A 15,333-nucleotide genomic window follows, 5' to 3' on the forward strand; every position below is an offset into this window, starting at 1 on the left:
AAGAGGATGGGCTGGAAGTCTCATTATTGGAATTATCAATCCTTGAATCCTGGGCCAGAATCCTATTGAAAGAAGCAATACTTTATGTATTATTTTATTTTGAGCTTTAAACTCAAATTTAGGATTTGAAAGGTAAACCAATATTCACATTTATTCAAAATACGATGACTATTTATAGATCTACTTTTACTAGAGAACAAAGATACACCTTAAGAGCCAATTCCCTTCTACTGTGACCTCTTTGTACTTTGCCAAGCCCACTTTCCTAATCCAGAAAACTGAAGTCTGGCGCCCTCTAGTGGTCTCTCATCTGTAAAAGAGAAAGGCCATAAAAAGTTTTGTGTTCCTAGGACATTTTTTATCCACTTACGGCCTCTGGTTTAACAGCATCCGTCTGGAGAAAGATTGCTTCCTTGCAACTCATGGCTTCTTATGCTAGCAATGTCTCCCAACAACTTCACGTCAGAATATTCTACCCACCAAACGTGCAATCGGACTGGATGCGATTTTTCTGTTGGTAGCCAGGGCAGGTACTTTGAGGTCCTGTGGTGTATTATAAAGAAAATGAATAAACATAAATGGGATTAGAAATTAATTAATTGCTTCCAGTCTCCCCTCTTTCACGCACTCCCCATCCCCATGCCTCGTTGACCAGTTAGCTGTTGATCCTGCAAGGTTACTTAAGTGTCATTTTCTTGATAAAACATTTTCTGGGTTTAAAAAAAAAATGGTCTACCTCTTCTTGGTGCCCCCACCTCCCTGCAGTCTGCTATAATGGCCGACAACTATTGTACTTCATCAGTGGTTGTGCTCCTTGAGTGCAGGCTTTACATCTTGAGGAAAGTAACTACTTATTCCCATTCACCCAGAGCTTAGCACAGAGGTGCGATAAATGTTGATCGCAAATTGAAGATCAAGGCAGGAGGTCATCATGGAATCAAAGAACACATAAAAACACGTCTCTTGGCACCTCAAGACTCCTCTCCCTTTTGCTTTCACTGACCTACTATTTGTTACAAGACAATGAACGTGCGGCACCTGGGTGGCTCAGTTGGTTGAGCGTCCGGCTTCAGCTCGTCATGAGCTTGTTCTCGTGGGTTCGAGCCACATGTGAGGCTCTGTACTGACAGCTGAGAGTGTGGATCCTGCTTCAGATTCTGTGTCTCCCTCTTTTTCTGCCCCTCCCCCACTCGCATTCTGTCTCTTTCTTTCTTTCAAAGAATATAATTTTTTAAAAAATTTAAAGAAAGACTATAAAGGCAATGTCACTTCCATAACGCCTGCAGACCCCCTAGATCTGCAGGGGATGAAAGGTAAATATTTCATGGCTTCTGTATGTGCTTTGGAAAGTGTTGAGTCAAACCAAACTCTGAATATAATGAAAAGTTCAAGAGGGCTGAAAGCATCATCTTATTCCTCTGAGTAAGGGGGATGGGGCTTGATGTACTGATAAAAAAAAAAAAGTGAGCTCAAAGTCTCTGCTTGCCCTAAATCACATGACTGATGAATGATGGAGCCAGGACGGGAATGTGCGCCCCTGACTCCCAATTCCACACTCCATCCATTACACGGTGCAGTGCTTCCTCCTGGAAGGGAGCTCCACTCCTCAACTGGATATTTTAGCATCACAAACCTACAACATTTCAGGATACATTGGAACATTATTAAGATATTAGAAACAATCCCCACTGACTAGGCAGTCCCACCCCAACCCCAACTGAAATACACTAAACAAAAACAAACCCACTAATGAAAACAAATGGACCAAACCGTTAACAACCCTCCCATAGGACCAGCGGAGCGTCAGGAGTATGGTGGTGGAATCAAGAGTCATTGGGGCTGCATCCGAATCCATGTTCTACCATTGCCCTATTTATGGCCCCAGGCAGTTGACTCTCCCTTAACTTCCTTGTATGTAAAATAGATTAAACAATCGTGTGTATTGAGAGAATTCAATGAGCTCAACTCACAGAGTCTGGCGATCAATTTTAGCTATTATTATTTGAAGATTTCTTTCAATTATCCAAATTGAAATGTCTACATTGGTGGAACTCACAATACTTTGTTTTTCTTTATATTAGCTAGAGTCTTCGATGGGTAATTTCTTTAAAATGAAGTTTCTTTCACCTACTATGCTATATGTAACAGTAGAACCATCTGGCCTCTCTCTGTCTGTCTCTCTCTTGGTTTCAAAGTTAAAATAATAGTTTCAATACCATCACCCCATGTTCTCTTCTGTACTCTTTCGCATGTCCCACCTCTAGGGTTCGGGCGCCCAAAGCGAGAAACTCTTTAAATAACTCAGACTCAGACTCTGGTCAATACAGAAAGAGGAAGTCCTGCTTGTTTGCTTCTCTGAACACACCCCAAACGGATGCTGGGTCTTGGGGCTTTGATTGGTTTTGACTATTTTTATCTCCCTGTTTCTCTGACCTCTCATCTTCTCCAATACCAATTCAGAATGCAAATACCCCTTGATGGAATAGAATACTAAGAGTGCCTGCTGGCCAACTGGCTCCTGTATCCAAAAAGAGCCAACAACAATCAAGGCACCCTGGTCCCTGGCTTCTACTTTTCACTGTTGCAGACTGCCTTATTTCTCCTTTATCTTGACACACACATTCTCCTAGTCAAGTGGGATTTGCCTGGCCCTTAGGCAAGGGTTCCATCAGACCGTGTTTGTTTTCTTCCCAGAAAGTAAAAAGAATGCTTCTCTCCCAGAGCAAGTGATCACATCTTTCCCCACAAAACAAAATCAACAGACAAATTTGTAGTGAGATCTTTGAATTGAGAGTCTTAGGAGCACCTACCCTTTTGACACCATTTGAAAGAGAAACTCAACTGAAAGCTTTCTGGAAAAAGGCAAAAAGTAAGCTTGGTTAACAACCACATTTGACTGTTATTACCCTGACAACCTTGAGCTTAGTAAACAGAGGACTCTCAAAGCAGGCTCCTGTCAATACCTAAGCATGTGACTCCTATAAGGATTAACAGCTGTGACTCATGGTGTATAGACAGAAATTTGGGCTGAAGTTCCCTGACTTAGCACTTCAGCATCCTGGTAAAACTACAGATCCACAATCTGGTAGATTTTGTCTCTTAAATTCAAACCACGTGTGTGGACTGATTAAATAAGCATATGTCATAACATATTTGGGCAACTATTGGGCAACACTAAAAAGTTGGCAATAGATCTCATAAAAGTTACTCAACTGTCTAGTAAGGCAAGGCAGCCTTTGAAAACATGGCCCCTCGCCATTTCTTTAAGCCCTTGGTGTGAGCAGCTGCAGGACTGGTGAGGATTGAAAGAGTTGCTATTCTTTCATGAACGAAGTGAAAATAGAGGACTGGGGGTCAAGCCAGACATGTGTGTCTGCACTGAATCGAGGGAGAACGAAGCCCAGCCAAATCCCACCCTCTATCTGCATCAGATTTATGGAAGCAATGGGTGAAAAGCCACCTTCCTCATATGGGTAACTTGAAGTCAATTTCTTACCTCTCTGCAGCTTTGAGGGCTGCATTAGAAGGCTCTTGAGTTCATTGGAAGCTGGTTCTTAGGACCTATTATCTTTTCTTAATTCCTTATTTTTTTACGGGTAGTCATTCACACATGATGACACATACCAAGTACTCCAAACACACTCACTTATCCCCCTTTCTGGTGTCACAGCAGCCAGGAAATACAAAAGTATTTATTGAGATATTCGGATTTGCAAGTTGGTTAGACATTTCCCTGCTTTTTTGTGATCATTGCGGCTATTCAAAATGATGATAGACAAATAGGTCTATATGCTCAAAATCAACACGCCAGAATTCTAATCTCATATCTAAATTGAATGTGATAACCTCTGATTGCCTGTGTATGGCAAGGAAGAGATCTGGAAGCAATGTCCTGGAACCCTGGGAAGAGGAACATTTCAGAGAGGAGGAAATTGTCAGATGTCCCAAATGCTGTAGATAAGTCAGTAAATATAGGACTCAAATGTATGCATGGGCTTTTAAAAATAATTTTATTGAGGTATAATTGACATACAATAAGCCACACACCTTTAAAGTATATAGTTTCATAAGTTTTCTATATGGACACACCCTAAGACCGTCACCATGATCAAGTTGATGAACACATCCATCACCCGAAAAGTTTCCTTCTGGTCCTTTGTAACCCCTCCTCTCCATCCCTTTCTATCCTTCTTTTCCAGGCAACCACTGATCCATCACTATAGATTAGTTTGCATTTTCTCAAATTTTATATAAATGAAATCATAGTATGTACTCTTTTTTTAAACTGCCTTCCTTATTTTGGGAATGGGCCTAATTATTTTGAGATCGAGACTCACCCATTTTGGAGCATTGTGTAAATAGCTTTCCCTCCTTCTTCCCTTCCTCCCTTCCTCCCTTCCTCCCTTCCTCCTTCCTTTCTGCTGAATAGTATTCCATTGTGGACTTAGCATGGATGTATCACGGTTTATTTATCCATTCTCCTTAATGGATAAATGATGGACATTTGGGTTGTTGCCAATCTTTGGCTTATGCAGATAAAGCTGCTTTGACTGTTCACGTTCATGTCCTTGTAGGAACGCATGCTTTCTTTTCCCTTGGGTGGACACCCGGACTGGCTCACATGATCTGTATATGTTTAACTTTTTAAGAAACTGCTGAACTGTTTTGCAAAGCGTTTGTACGATTTTACATTCCCATGAGTGGTATCAGAGAGCTCCGGGCCTTCCACATCCTCTCCGGTGCATGGTAGGGTAATTTTTTAAACTTCAGCCGTTCTAAAACTGAAGCCATGACACCTCACAATCGGCAGGTCCTGATAATCTTCGGAAATCATTTCCATTGCAGTTGTGGGTGCACAAGCCAGACTGCAATGGGCAGAGGAGGCAGAAGTGAGGCAGTGGAGACAGTGGGGGCTGTTTGCAGGGACTGGGCTGTCAGGGAAGGCTCCAAGTTTATGTACAGGTCATGGTCATAGACTCAAAATAGGTCTACTTCATATCTCAACTAAAACATTTTACAGTTCACTATTTTCCCAGTTCACCATGTGGGCGGTTAGGTGGGGCCTTGTAAGGATAAAGCCAAAGGATAAACTATTTCTTTTTGGTCTTACCAACTCACAAGGCCACGTTGCTTCTTGAAAGCTACGTGTCAGGGTTGGATAAAAAAGCAGCTGGAATTCTTCAGCCCTTTCATCAAGCTTTAAACATGTCCCATTGTGTCCTTCTCCTTTCCAACAGGGCACACCCAAGCAGAAGACACACAGGGAGCCTGGGAAAGAGAGACAAAGACAGAGTGTGAAACAGATAGGGTGACGTCCGTCCCGGTTTGCTGGGGACTGTCCCAGTTTTGCACCAGACGTCCGAATCTGTGAGCGTGTTGTGCGCTCTCGCCCGAGCTAGAGGAAGAACCAAATTTATAAAGCTAGAGGACTCTCATGGAGGACAGAAGATGTCACAGTCTCAAATTCCTTTATAAGATATTTCTCATTTGTCCCTAAAAATGTGAAGTGTAACTTCACAAATTAATGGTGTACCGTGTGTGGAAGAGTGGTACAAAAGCCAGGGGTTCGTAACTGGAAATGTTTCAGAGCCACTCACTCAAGTGAGTAGATCCAAGGAGAGCAAGGAAAAGGTTAGGACGAGTCCAGGCTCCTCCCCCCACATACCTCTCTCTGTTGCGTGACAACCGGCTTCTCCTACCCTTTGGGACGCCATGTGGGTTGAATTGTGCTCCCCCAATCCCAGCTACCTGTAATTATGACCTTATTTAGAGACGGGGTCTTTACTGATGCAATCAAGTTGAGTTAATACTAGATTAGACTGGGCCTAGATACTAGATACAAGATTAGATGGCCCAAAGACTAGTGTACTTAGAGTAAGAGGGACCTTTGGACACAGAAACACACATGAGGGAAGAAGGCCATGTGACAATGGAGGCAAAGATTGCAGTGATGCACCTATAAGCTAAGGAATGCCAGACTTCTGGTAACCACCAGAAGTGAGAAAGGCATGGAGTAGATTATCCCTCAGAGCTTCTAAATAGGAACCAACCCTGCTGGTACCTGGATTTCATATAGGTAGACCCCAGGACTGTGAGAGAAGAAATTCCTGTTGTGTTAAGCCATCCAGATGGTAGTACTTTGTCACAGGAGCTGTAGGAGGCTAATACAGATGCTTCCACATATGGAACCCAGTGATCACTTATATCCTGAACATTCATTTCACAAAAGTTTATTGAGTTACTACCATGTTCCAGGGCCTGTGTGGGCATAGTGGGAGAAGCAGAGTAGAATGTCAAGGCCTGGCCTCCTCCTTTGCCTAACTACCCAATTGTACTTTCCAAGTCTCCATGTAGCTGTTACCCCTAGAGGGTAACAAGCCTTCCCCTCACTATATCTCCCCAGGAGGGTTCCAATGGCTCTCAACCATCTCCGGGTATCAGAATCACCCAGGGAGCTTTTAAAACATACTAATGCCCTGTGATCTGAGATTCTGAATTCATGAGTTTGGGATGGCGCCAGGGTACTTGGTAAGATTCTAACTTGGGTTGGGACTCTCTGTTAGGGCGCTCCTCCTCTGGGCTTTCGCCACACCTTGTGACTTCTTCAGCCACAGCACCCTCAGTCTTGTATTGAAATAACACTCTTCTTTTCATCTAGAACATTTCTCGACTTTGGCTGCACACTCAAATCACCAAAGGAGCTAAAAGTCCTCAAGTGCCTGACCAACCCCAGACCACTTGAATCAGAATCTCTCCAGCTGTCTGCCATTGGCCGCCAAGTTTGGAAACTACTGTACTATATCATAAACTTTTTTTGGAGCAGGAATCGAGCTTCATCGGTTTTGGTAACTCCATTGCCAATAGACTCCTGATGCTTTACGCTGCTGCAAGCACACCAATAGATGTTTCTTAAGTAAGTTAACTCCACCAGAAAATGAGTTTATAACCCAGAAAGGAGGTCAAAACAAACACGTTACTATTTACAAAGTTGTAATAAGTGACATAGAATAAGCACTATAGAGCTGCATCTTTTGGGGGGAGTTGACGGGTAAGGAGAAAAGTAAGGAAAGTCAACAATTACTCTCGAAAATCCTTTAGGAAGGTGCCTTTATCATCCAGCACTTTCCCAAGATCATAGAAATGATGGCCGTTTCTTTGGCTGAACACCAAATGAAATAATGGGCTTGCATTTAGGAATTGTGTTGATTACAAGATCCAACTCTTTGAATGCTAGAATCACAGGCAGTTTGAGAAGACACTCTATGGAAGGCTTATAGCACTGAGGGGGAGAGCGGGTTAATTAATTTCAACTTGAATAGGAATTTCCTCACCATCTAAACTGTATGCCCTCCCTTTTGAGCAAGAGCATCTATTTTAATTTACATTTTTTAAAATGTGTATATCATTCCACTCCTTTGTACCAGCAAACAGCTTTGTGATAAACAAAAAACAAATAAAAACAACTTTACATAAGGGAATTTAAAAAAAGATAAGGGAATAAAAGAAGGGAATTAAAAAAAATTTTTTTTAATGTTTATTTATGTTGGAGACAGAGAGAGACAGAGACAGAGTGCCAGCAGGGAAGGAGCCGAGAGAGAAGGAGGCACAGAATCTGAAGCAGGCTCCAGACTCTGAGCTGTCAGCACAGGGCCCGATGCGGGGCTGGCACTCACAAACCTTGAGATCACGACCTGAGCCAAAGTTGGACACTTAACTGACTGAGCCACCCAGGCGCCCCTGGGAATGCTTTCTGAATGGGTATAGGACTTGAGCCACACTTAGGGTTAAATGAAATCAGGATGGGAACAAAGGCAGTCTCTCATAGCTACCTCTCTTTTGTGTACCAGCTGTCTTCTCTCAGGCTTCTCTATACATTAAGGGTTCATGGCTACCAGTGGTTTAGGATACATGCTTAAAGCTCCATCTATAAACTGAAGAGACTATAAAACTATAGAGAACATAAAACTTCCTTTGAACTCCAATTCGGGAAACCTCCAAGGAATGACTCTGATTGGCCAAGCTGGGGTCACATGACTATGGTGGAGGCTAGATGGGGTACCATGACTGAAATCCCCTTGCAAGTACCGGATTGAAGCAGAGGGAAAGAGCTATCAAAAGAGAGGTGGCCCCATGAGAGATCAGTAAAGCCTGAATGACACTGGTGCCATTAAGTACAAAAACAGAAACTCATCAGTTAACTGGGTGAGAGCTACTGGAGAAAGAAGGACCTTGAACACCCCCAGACAAGCAATTTAAACTGATGTTCCAGGGACGCCTGAGTGGCTCAGTTGATTAAAGTGCCCTGCTCTTGATTTCGGCTCAGGTCATGGTCTCAAGGTTAGTGAGATCCAGCCCCACCTTGGGCTCTGTGCTAACAGTGCAGACAGAGCCTGCTTGGAATTCTCTTTCTTTCCCTCTCTCTGCCCCTCCCCACCTTGCATGAGCGCGCGCGCTCTCTCTCTCTCTCTCTCTCTCAAAATAAATAAACAATGGGGCGCCTGGGTGGCACAGTCGGTTAAGCGTCCGACTTCAGCCAGGTCACGATCTCGCGGTCCGTGAGTTTGAGCCCCGCGTCAGGCTCTGGGCTGATGGCTCAGAGCCTGGAGCCCGTTTCCGATTCTGTGTCTCCCTCTCTCTCTGCCCCTCCCCCGTTCATGCTCTGTCTCTCTCTGTCCCCAAAAGAAATAAACGTTGAAAATAAATAAATAAATAAATAAATAAATAAACAAACTTAAAAGTAAAATAGGGGCACCTGGGTGGCCCAGTCAGCTAGGTGTTCAACTCTTGATCTTGGCTCAGGTCAGGATCTCACAGTTTGTGAGTTCGAGCCCCACACTGGGCCCTGCGCTGATGAACGTGGAGCCTGCTTGGGATTCTGTCTCTCTTTCTCTTTGCCCTTTTCCTGCTTGTGTGTGCGCGCTCTCTCTCTCTCAAAACAAATAAATACACTTAAAAAAATAAAATAAAATAAAATAAAATAAAATAAAATAAAATAAAATAAAAAATTGATGTTCCACAGGTACATGGAGAATGAGTTGTGTACCTGATCATTGAACAGGAGGCTGGTGTTCAGGGGAAAGGGAAGGTCTTGATAGGCAAATATGATGTGATCTGCACAGAGGAAGATTAGGGGAGTTGAAGTCAATATTAAAAGAGAAAATAGAAAGAAAAAAGAAGAAAAGGCTGAATGTGAAGGGAGCCCCTACGCAGGAAGAGATGGAAGAGGAGAGAGAAAAGTGCAATCCAAGAGCGAGAAGGAACAGCTGAGGGAAAGGCACTGTGTGATGCTCACACACCTGAAGAAGGTGTGGCTGAGTTTTTAATGTTTGTTTGTTTACTATGAAAAAGAGAGAGTGGGGGGGGGGGATGGTGGCGGAGGAGCAGAGAGATAAGGGGACAGAGGATCCGAAGAGGCTCCACATAGACCGCAGAGAACCTGATTCAGAGCTTGGACCCGTAAGCAGTGAGATCATGACCTGAGCCAAAGTTGGAAGGTCAACTGAGTGAGCCACCAGGCACCCTACGGTGCGGCTGAGTTTTGAATGGTGACAGACAATAGGGTTGCCCAGGAGAGTGCGGTAGGAGTGCACATTCAAGAGAGTAGGAGGATAAGAAGATGTTAATGGGGTGAACCTCTTCTTGGTTCTTAAGCTTTTCCTCCCCAGCCCTCCTGCCCGTCCCCCAGCCAAAGTCCAGACGTGTAGCAGCAGGAGCTAGCACATTAAGAGGAGCTAGCACGTTAAGCTAGACGTTAAGAGGATGGGTTGTGGGTCTTCCAGCTCATAGATGCCTGAGCTTTAATAACCCTTTCTCTGACTCAGAGCCTTTGATGCTTATCAGTAACCCAGATGAGATCACTGAATGTAATCTGTTACAGTGTCATTATATTTAGGGCCAGTCTTCATGAAAAAGTAGGAAGCTATCTATTAGAGGTAGAACTTCCCATGACCCTCCTTGACTTGCAGCTGATGACTAGTCCACTATCAAAGCTTTATCTTGTTAGTTTGAGGTTTTGTTCCCTGTGAGGACACAGATCCCATTGGGGGAAGAGACCCATGTATCTGCTTTACGCACGTGATTTCGTTCCTCATTACACTACTTCAAGATGCTTTGCTTGATGGTCTATCTCCTCAACCAACCCACGCACTAGTCTATGAGGGCATATGTTGTGTTTCATCCACCTCTAAACCCCCAGTCCTCGGCACAGCCAAAGGTGTCCTAGGGCCAGCTTGCACCATTGTGCTTATATCTTCCCAACTCTGTGTTGGGTGATATCGCATTGGTAGCTCAATATCAGCCATGGTGGCAGCATTCACACCACAGAAATTGGTAAGTGCTACCAAATCAGGGGCTCCCCGTCTCCCGGATGGTGGTTTGGTAAATATTTACCACCACACCACTCCCTGTCCTGCTAGACTTAGGCAGCTTATTTTTCCATTGAACCATTGGAGTTGTGGGTCCAGTAGATTTTAATGTGGTGCTACTGTAAAAGAATAGTGATCCCTTAAATTTCCATAATGCTCTACAGCTAATCTATAGTGTTCCCCACGTGACCTCTTAACAAAACTATGAGGCAGGCCAGGAAGATCATTGAGCCCCCTGTTTTAGCCACCTGTTGAGGAAGGGACAAGCTCCGTGAACCCTCGCTGTAGGAGGAGGAACAGGAAAGAATTTCTCCCGTTTTCTTTGCCCTTTTTCTCAACCGTTTTTAGCCTTTGACATCTAACAACCAGACATGGCTGCTGTGTTGGGCCAAATGACCCTTCCAGAATGCATACTGGAACAGTTAAGGGCGAAATTTAAATACAGGCCTGCTTCATCTTATCTCAATTCACAGACATCGCGTTTTTTACCCATTGAAGACTTGTGGCAACCTGTATTGAGCAAGTCTATAGATGTCATTTTCCCAACAGCATTTGCCCACCTCTTTGCCCGTCTCTGTGTTTTATTTTGCTAATTCTCACAATACTTCAAACTTTTTCATTATATTTGTTGTGGTGATCTGTGATCAGTAATTGTGACTTGCTGAAATGAAAGCTCAGACGATGGTTAGCATTTTTTAGCAACAAAGTATTTTTTAATTAAAGTCTGTACATTGCTTAAAGTCTCTACATTGCATACTTAATAGAATGCAGTACTTTTATACACAGTAGGAACCCAAAAAGATCATTTGACTTGCTTTATTACAATACTCACTTTACCGTGGTGGTCTGGAACTGAACTCACAATATCTCTGAGGGATGCCTAAGGCAGGCCATGAGGTAGACAAGCTAGGAGTTCACTAACCTTATCCTGTTTGAGTCTATGGCTTTCGATGATCGGTATTCTAGGAGACCTTGTCCTACCAGGAGACTTTACAAGTAGACTACTGACAAACATGTTCCAGATTTCTGCAGAGGCCGAGCGGCTTTTCTCTGCACTGTCTGTCTCTGTGTATTACCACCCCAGGGCGACTGGAAGAGGGGTGTGCTGTGATGTGCTTCAAGTGATATGTTACAGATCACAGTGACAGCTCCAAACCAGAGGCTTCCTTGGGGAGAAGACAATTGGCTCAGGAAATGGAATTGTGTCTCTTAAATGGAGAATTTTCTGGCTCTGAGTCCTGGCTCTGACTTCTGACATGTTCCTTGGGATCAAGCTCCAGGTTGCCCCCCCTCAGAGTCATGTTCTTTGTTGGGCTCTAACAAGCCCGGGCCTCCCTTTGATAATGGGGCAGGTACCTCAGCCCCTTGAGGGCTGGGTTGTTCTTGATCTTTCTAGTTTTCCTAGGTAGTCGGTTTTCCTGGACCTGAGCCATGTTCAACAGCTGGACCTTAATCCCAGGCCTCATCTCTTCTTCTTTTCTGTATTTCTACTCCTGACAACCTTTTTAGACGGCCGGGAACATCTCATCTTGTGGTCTTTCTACTTGTTCCTCCTCCGGAAGAGCATTTCTCAACATTCTTGAGTACCACTCCCTCCCTAACCCATTCCCTGTGGCCCTGACTTATTTTCTTAATAGTACTGCAGGGAATTACCTGCTTGGCTGTCCAATTATTTTAGTTATCATCTGGCCCTCTTGCTCTCTCACTGCTTCTTAGAACACAAGTTCTAGGAAGGCAGACCCTGTTGTGTTTACACCGAATTTCCAATTTCTAGGCTAGCATCTGCCCCATAGTAGGCTCTCAATAAGTATTTGAATGACTGAATCCTTAGGCTAACCTGCCTTTCGCTTACTCTGTCATTTCTTACACTGCCTTCATTTGGGATCCCAAGAGCTGCTGTCTTCACAGCAGGTACGTGTAATTTTGAGTTCCCACCCGTCCCACCGTCCCCAGCTCTGCTGAGTCCATGCCAGGAGACCCAGCATCACATCTCCTGAGCTCTAGGCTTTCCTTCTCAAAACTTGACAATCCAGACCTCTGCTTGAATGGCTAGTTTTGATACATAGCCTTGTTCTTACCAGCAGCAGCTCTGCCTTCTTGACTTTGGGATCCCACTGAGGCCTCTGGCCTCCCTGGCCTGCACTATGCCTTCTCCCTCCCTTGTCCCACTCTTCCATCTTTTACCCTGTCCTCCTCATTCCAGCTCCTGCCCTTGCTGCCTGTGGTCCCAGGACTGCCATAGAGAAGCTAGCATCAAGGTCAGTGGCACTTTCAGCCTCTAATTTTAAATATGAAGGGCTTTCAGGGATCTCCAAGTAAGAATTTCATTCAAGTACAACCCAGAGTATGTCAGTCAATAAACAGTCAATGGCGCCCAAGTCTCCTCCTTGAGAAAGAGTTTATTTTCCTAGGATAACTAATGTCACCATTTTTTCCATATTCTTTTTTTAAAATGTGAAGTAAAACATGTACTCCAAAAATAAATGTATGAAACACATTTGCGTCATGTAATGAATAATTATCTAGCAAACACCTATATAGCCGCCACCTGGATCAAGAAGTAGAACGTGACCCACAATCACAAACTGCCCAGATGTAACCTGTCCCCAGCCCATCTCCTAGTGAGAACCACTACACTGACTTCTGTGTTTATTTCATTTTTCTTTCTCTGACTATACCGCTTATGTATATATCCCTAAAAAATAGAGTTGAGTTTCATCAACTTTGAACTTACATGGCTAGAAACAAAACATATTTATCTTTTTATGTTTTCTCCTTTGGAGGTGACTCTTTTCCATGAGAAAATTGTTCTTAAAACACATGCTCCTTTTTTTGTCATTCTGTCTGTACCAGCAGCATCTAGCAAGAATCATTATTGGTAAGTTTACCCTTTCTCATTCTGGCCTTCTTTGGAATGTGACTTGCAGTTTCCAGATGGGGTTTACTGCTGTGTTTTCCAGATTGCTTGGTGGTAAGCCCAATTCTGGCGTCCAAACCCTAACTCTCTCCTAGCTGCCTACTGCCCACCCCTCAACCAAACAAAGAACATAAGATCTTTTCTTATCTCTACATTTACACATTTGTAGTGGAGATGAAAATTCTTTTCTTTTTTTTTAGAGAGAGAGAACGCACACAAGGCAGAAGGGCAGAGAGAGAGAGAGAGAGAGAGAGAGAGAATCTTAAGCAGGCTCTATGCCCAGTACAAAGCCTGACATAGGGCTCAATCCCACTACTCTGCGATTATGACCTGAGCCCAAATCAAGAGTTGGACGCTCAACTGACTGAGCCACCCAGGCTCCCCAAAGATGAAAATTCTTAATGACTTGCACTGGAATATGGCCTGTAAATATCCAAGCTCTTATTCTATAGAGAACCAGAAGGAGAATTACCGAGGCCGCTGTCCTGAAGCAGGAAGAGCATGTGGAAGATGTGGCCAGTCTTGGGTAAAAACAATCCATGTGGAGCAGCTAACACTAATCCTTTGTAAAGAGAAGTTTTATCTAGGGCCTCCAAAAGGGGACAAACTAACACACTGTGAAGTACCCCAATTCTAAAGCACATTCCTATTGCCGAAAGAATATTGAGTACTCTCATTCTAGAATATAGCAACTTTTTCAAAATAGCGATATGAAGAAGTCTTTGGATGCAAGCTAAAGCTTTCGGAAAGCCAATTTGTGCAACAGTTTTGTAAATCAGGCCTGACTGTATTCTCTGCATTGAAATGAGTCATGAAAGCCGTGTGCCTTGTTAGCGTTGTTCCACAGTTGGCTTTCTGACTCAGCAGTATCCCCCAGAACTGATTTATATGTTGTGAATGATCATTCCGAGGCAAAGAATGAAAGAAGAGAAAAAAAAAAAAACCACGTCTCATTTTGGCCATCAAGTCAGAAGCCTCCACTGTGGTTCTGAGAAATCGCATAAATCCACCTGCTGTGCTGAGCTCATTCATAGTCTGTGCTTGGGTAGTTTGGCCCACTGTGCAGTGAGTTACAATGGGTTACATCAGCAGGTTCTGTCACTTACCCTTGCTCCCAGCTGCTAAGGTCTGAAGAGGAGTGTGTGTGTGTGTGTGTGTGTGTGTGTGTGTGTGTGTATTAACAAAAGGGAATCCTGCTGGTACATTTGGAAGGGGGATCTTAGCAGAATACTTACTCTTACTTTCAGGAGTAAGTTCTAGAAGCTCTGAATGCTCACGCACAAACACCCCAGGTGCCTCTGTGTTTCTACCCCTTGCACAGCAAAACAGTCCTTTCCCGGTAAAACAGAGCAAGAGAGAAAGGATGCGATTACTTTCACACAACCTTTTGATGGCTATCAAATAGAGGAAAAAGGAGGAAATAAAATACAAAGTTGATGACAACCTCTTGGTGTTCAGGCCAGACTTCGTGGCAGGACCTTGCCTTCCCCGAGCGAAGTCCACCCGTGTGGCTCTGTGCTGAGAAAGACTGGGTGACTGCAAAAAGCAGTTGAAAACTGTCTGGGGGCAGCCGCCAAGAGACAGGGTCCCACGGCTTCTGGGACCGGAAAGCCACATACACAAGAAATGAATGTGAAGATACTCTTCAACGAGTGAGTACAGGGTGTTCAGTTTGGGGTTGTTAATTTAAAAAATTTTTTAATTTTTTTATTTATTTTTGCTACAGAGAGAGACAGAGCATGAGCGGGGGAAGGGGCAGAGAGAGGGGGAGACACAGAATCCGAAGCGGGCTCTAGGCTCTGAGCTGTCAGCACAGAGCCCAACGTGGGGCTCGAACTCACGGAGTGTGAGATCATGACCTGAGCTGAAGTCGGACGCTCAACCGACTGAGCCACTCAGGAGCCCCTGTGTTTGTTAATTTTATCTGTGCAACCCAGGAACACAGCCCGAGTGGGGCTGGGAGGTGGTTCTGTTTTGTCCTCTCCTTGGCTGCCATCATATGAAAGAAAGAAAAATCCTAGCACAAAGTGATTGGATGTCCTTCCTTGCCCC

Source organism: Herpailurus yagouaroundi, unplaced genomic scaffold (genome assembly GCF_014898765.1).
Source record: "Herpailurus yagouaroundi ecotype Mexico unplaced genomic scaffold, PumYag 197, whole genome shotgun sequence".
In the NCBI taxonomy this organism is placed as follows: Eukaryota; Metazoa; Chordata; class Mammalia; order Carnivora; family Felidae; genus Herpailurus; species Herpailurus yagouaroundi.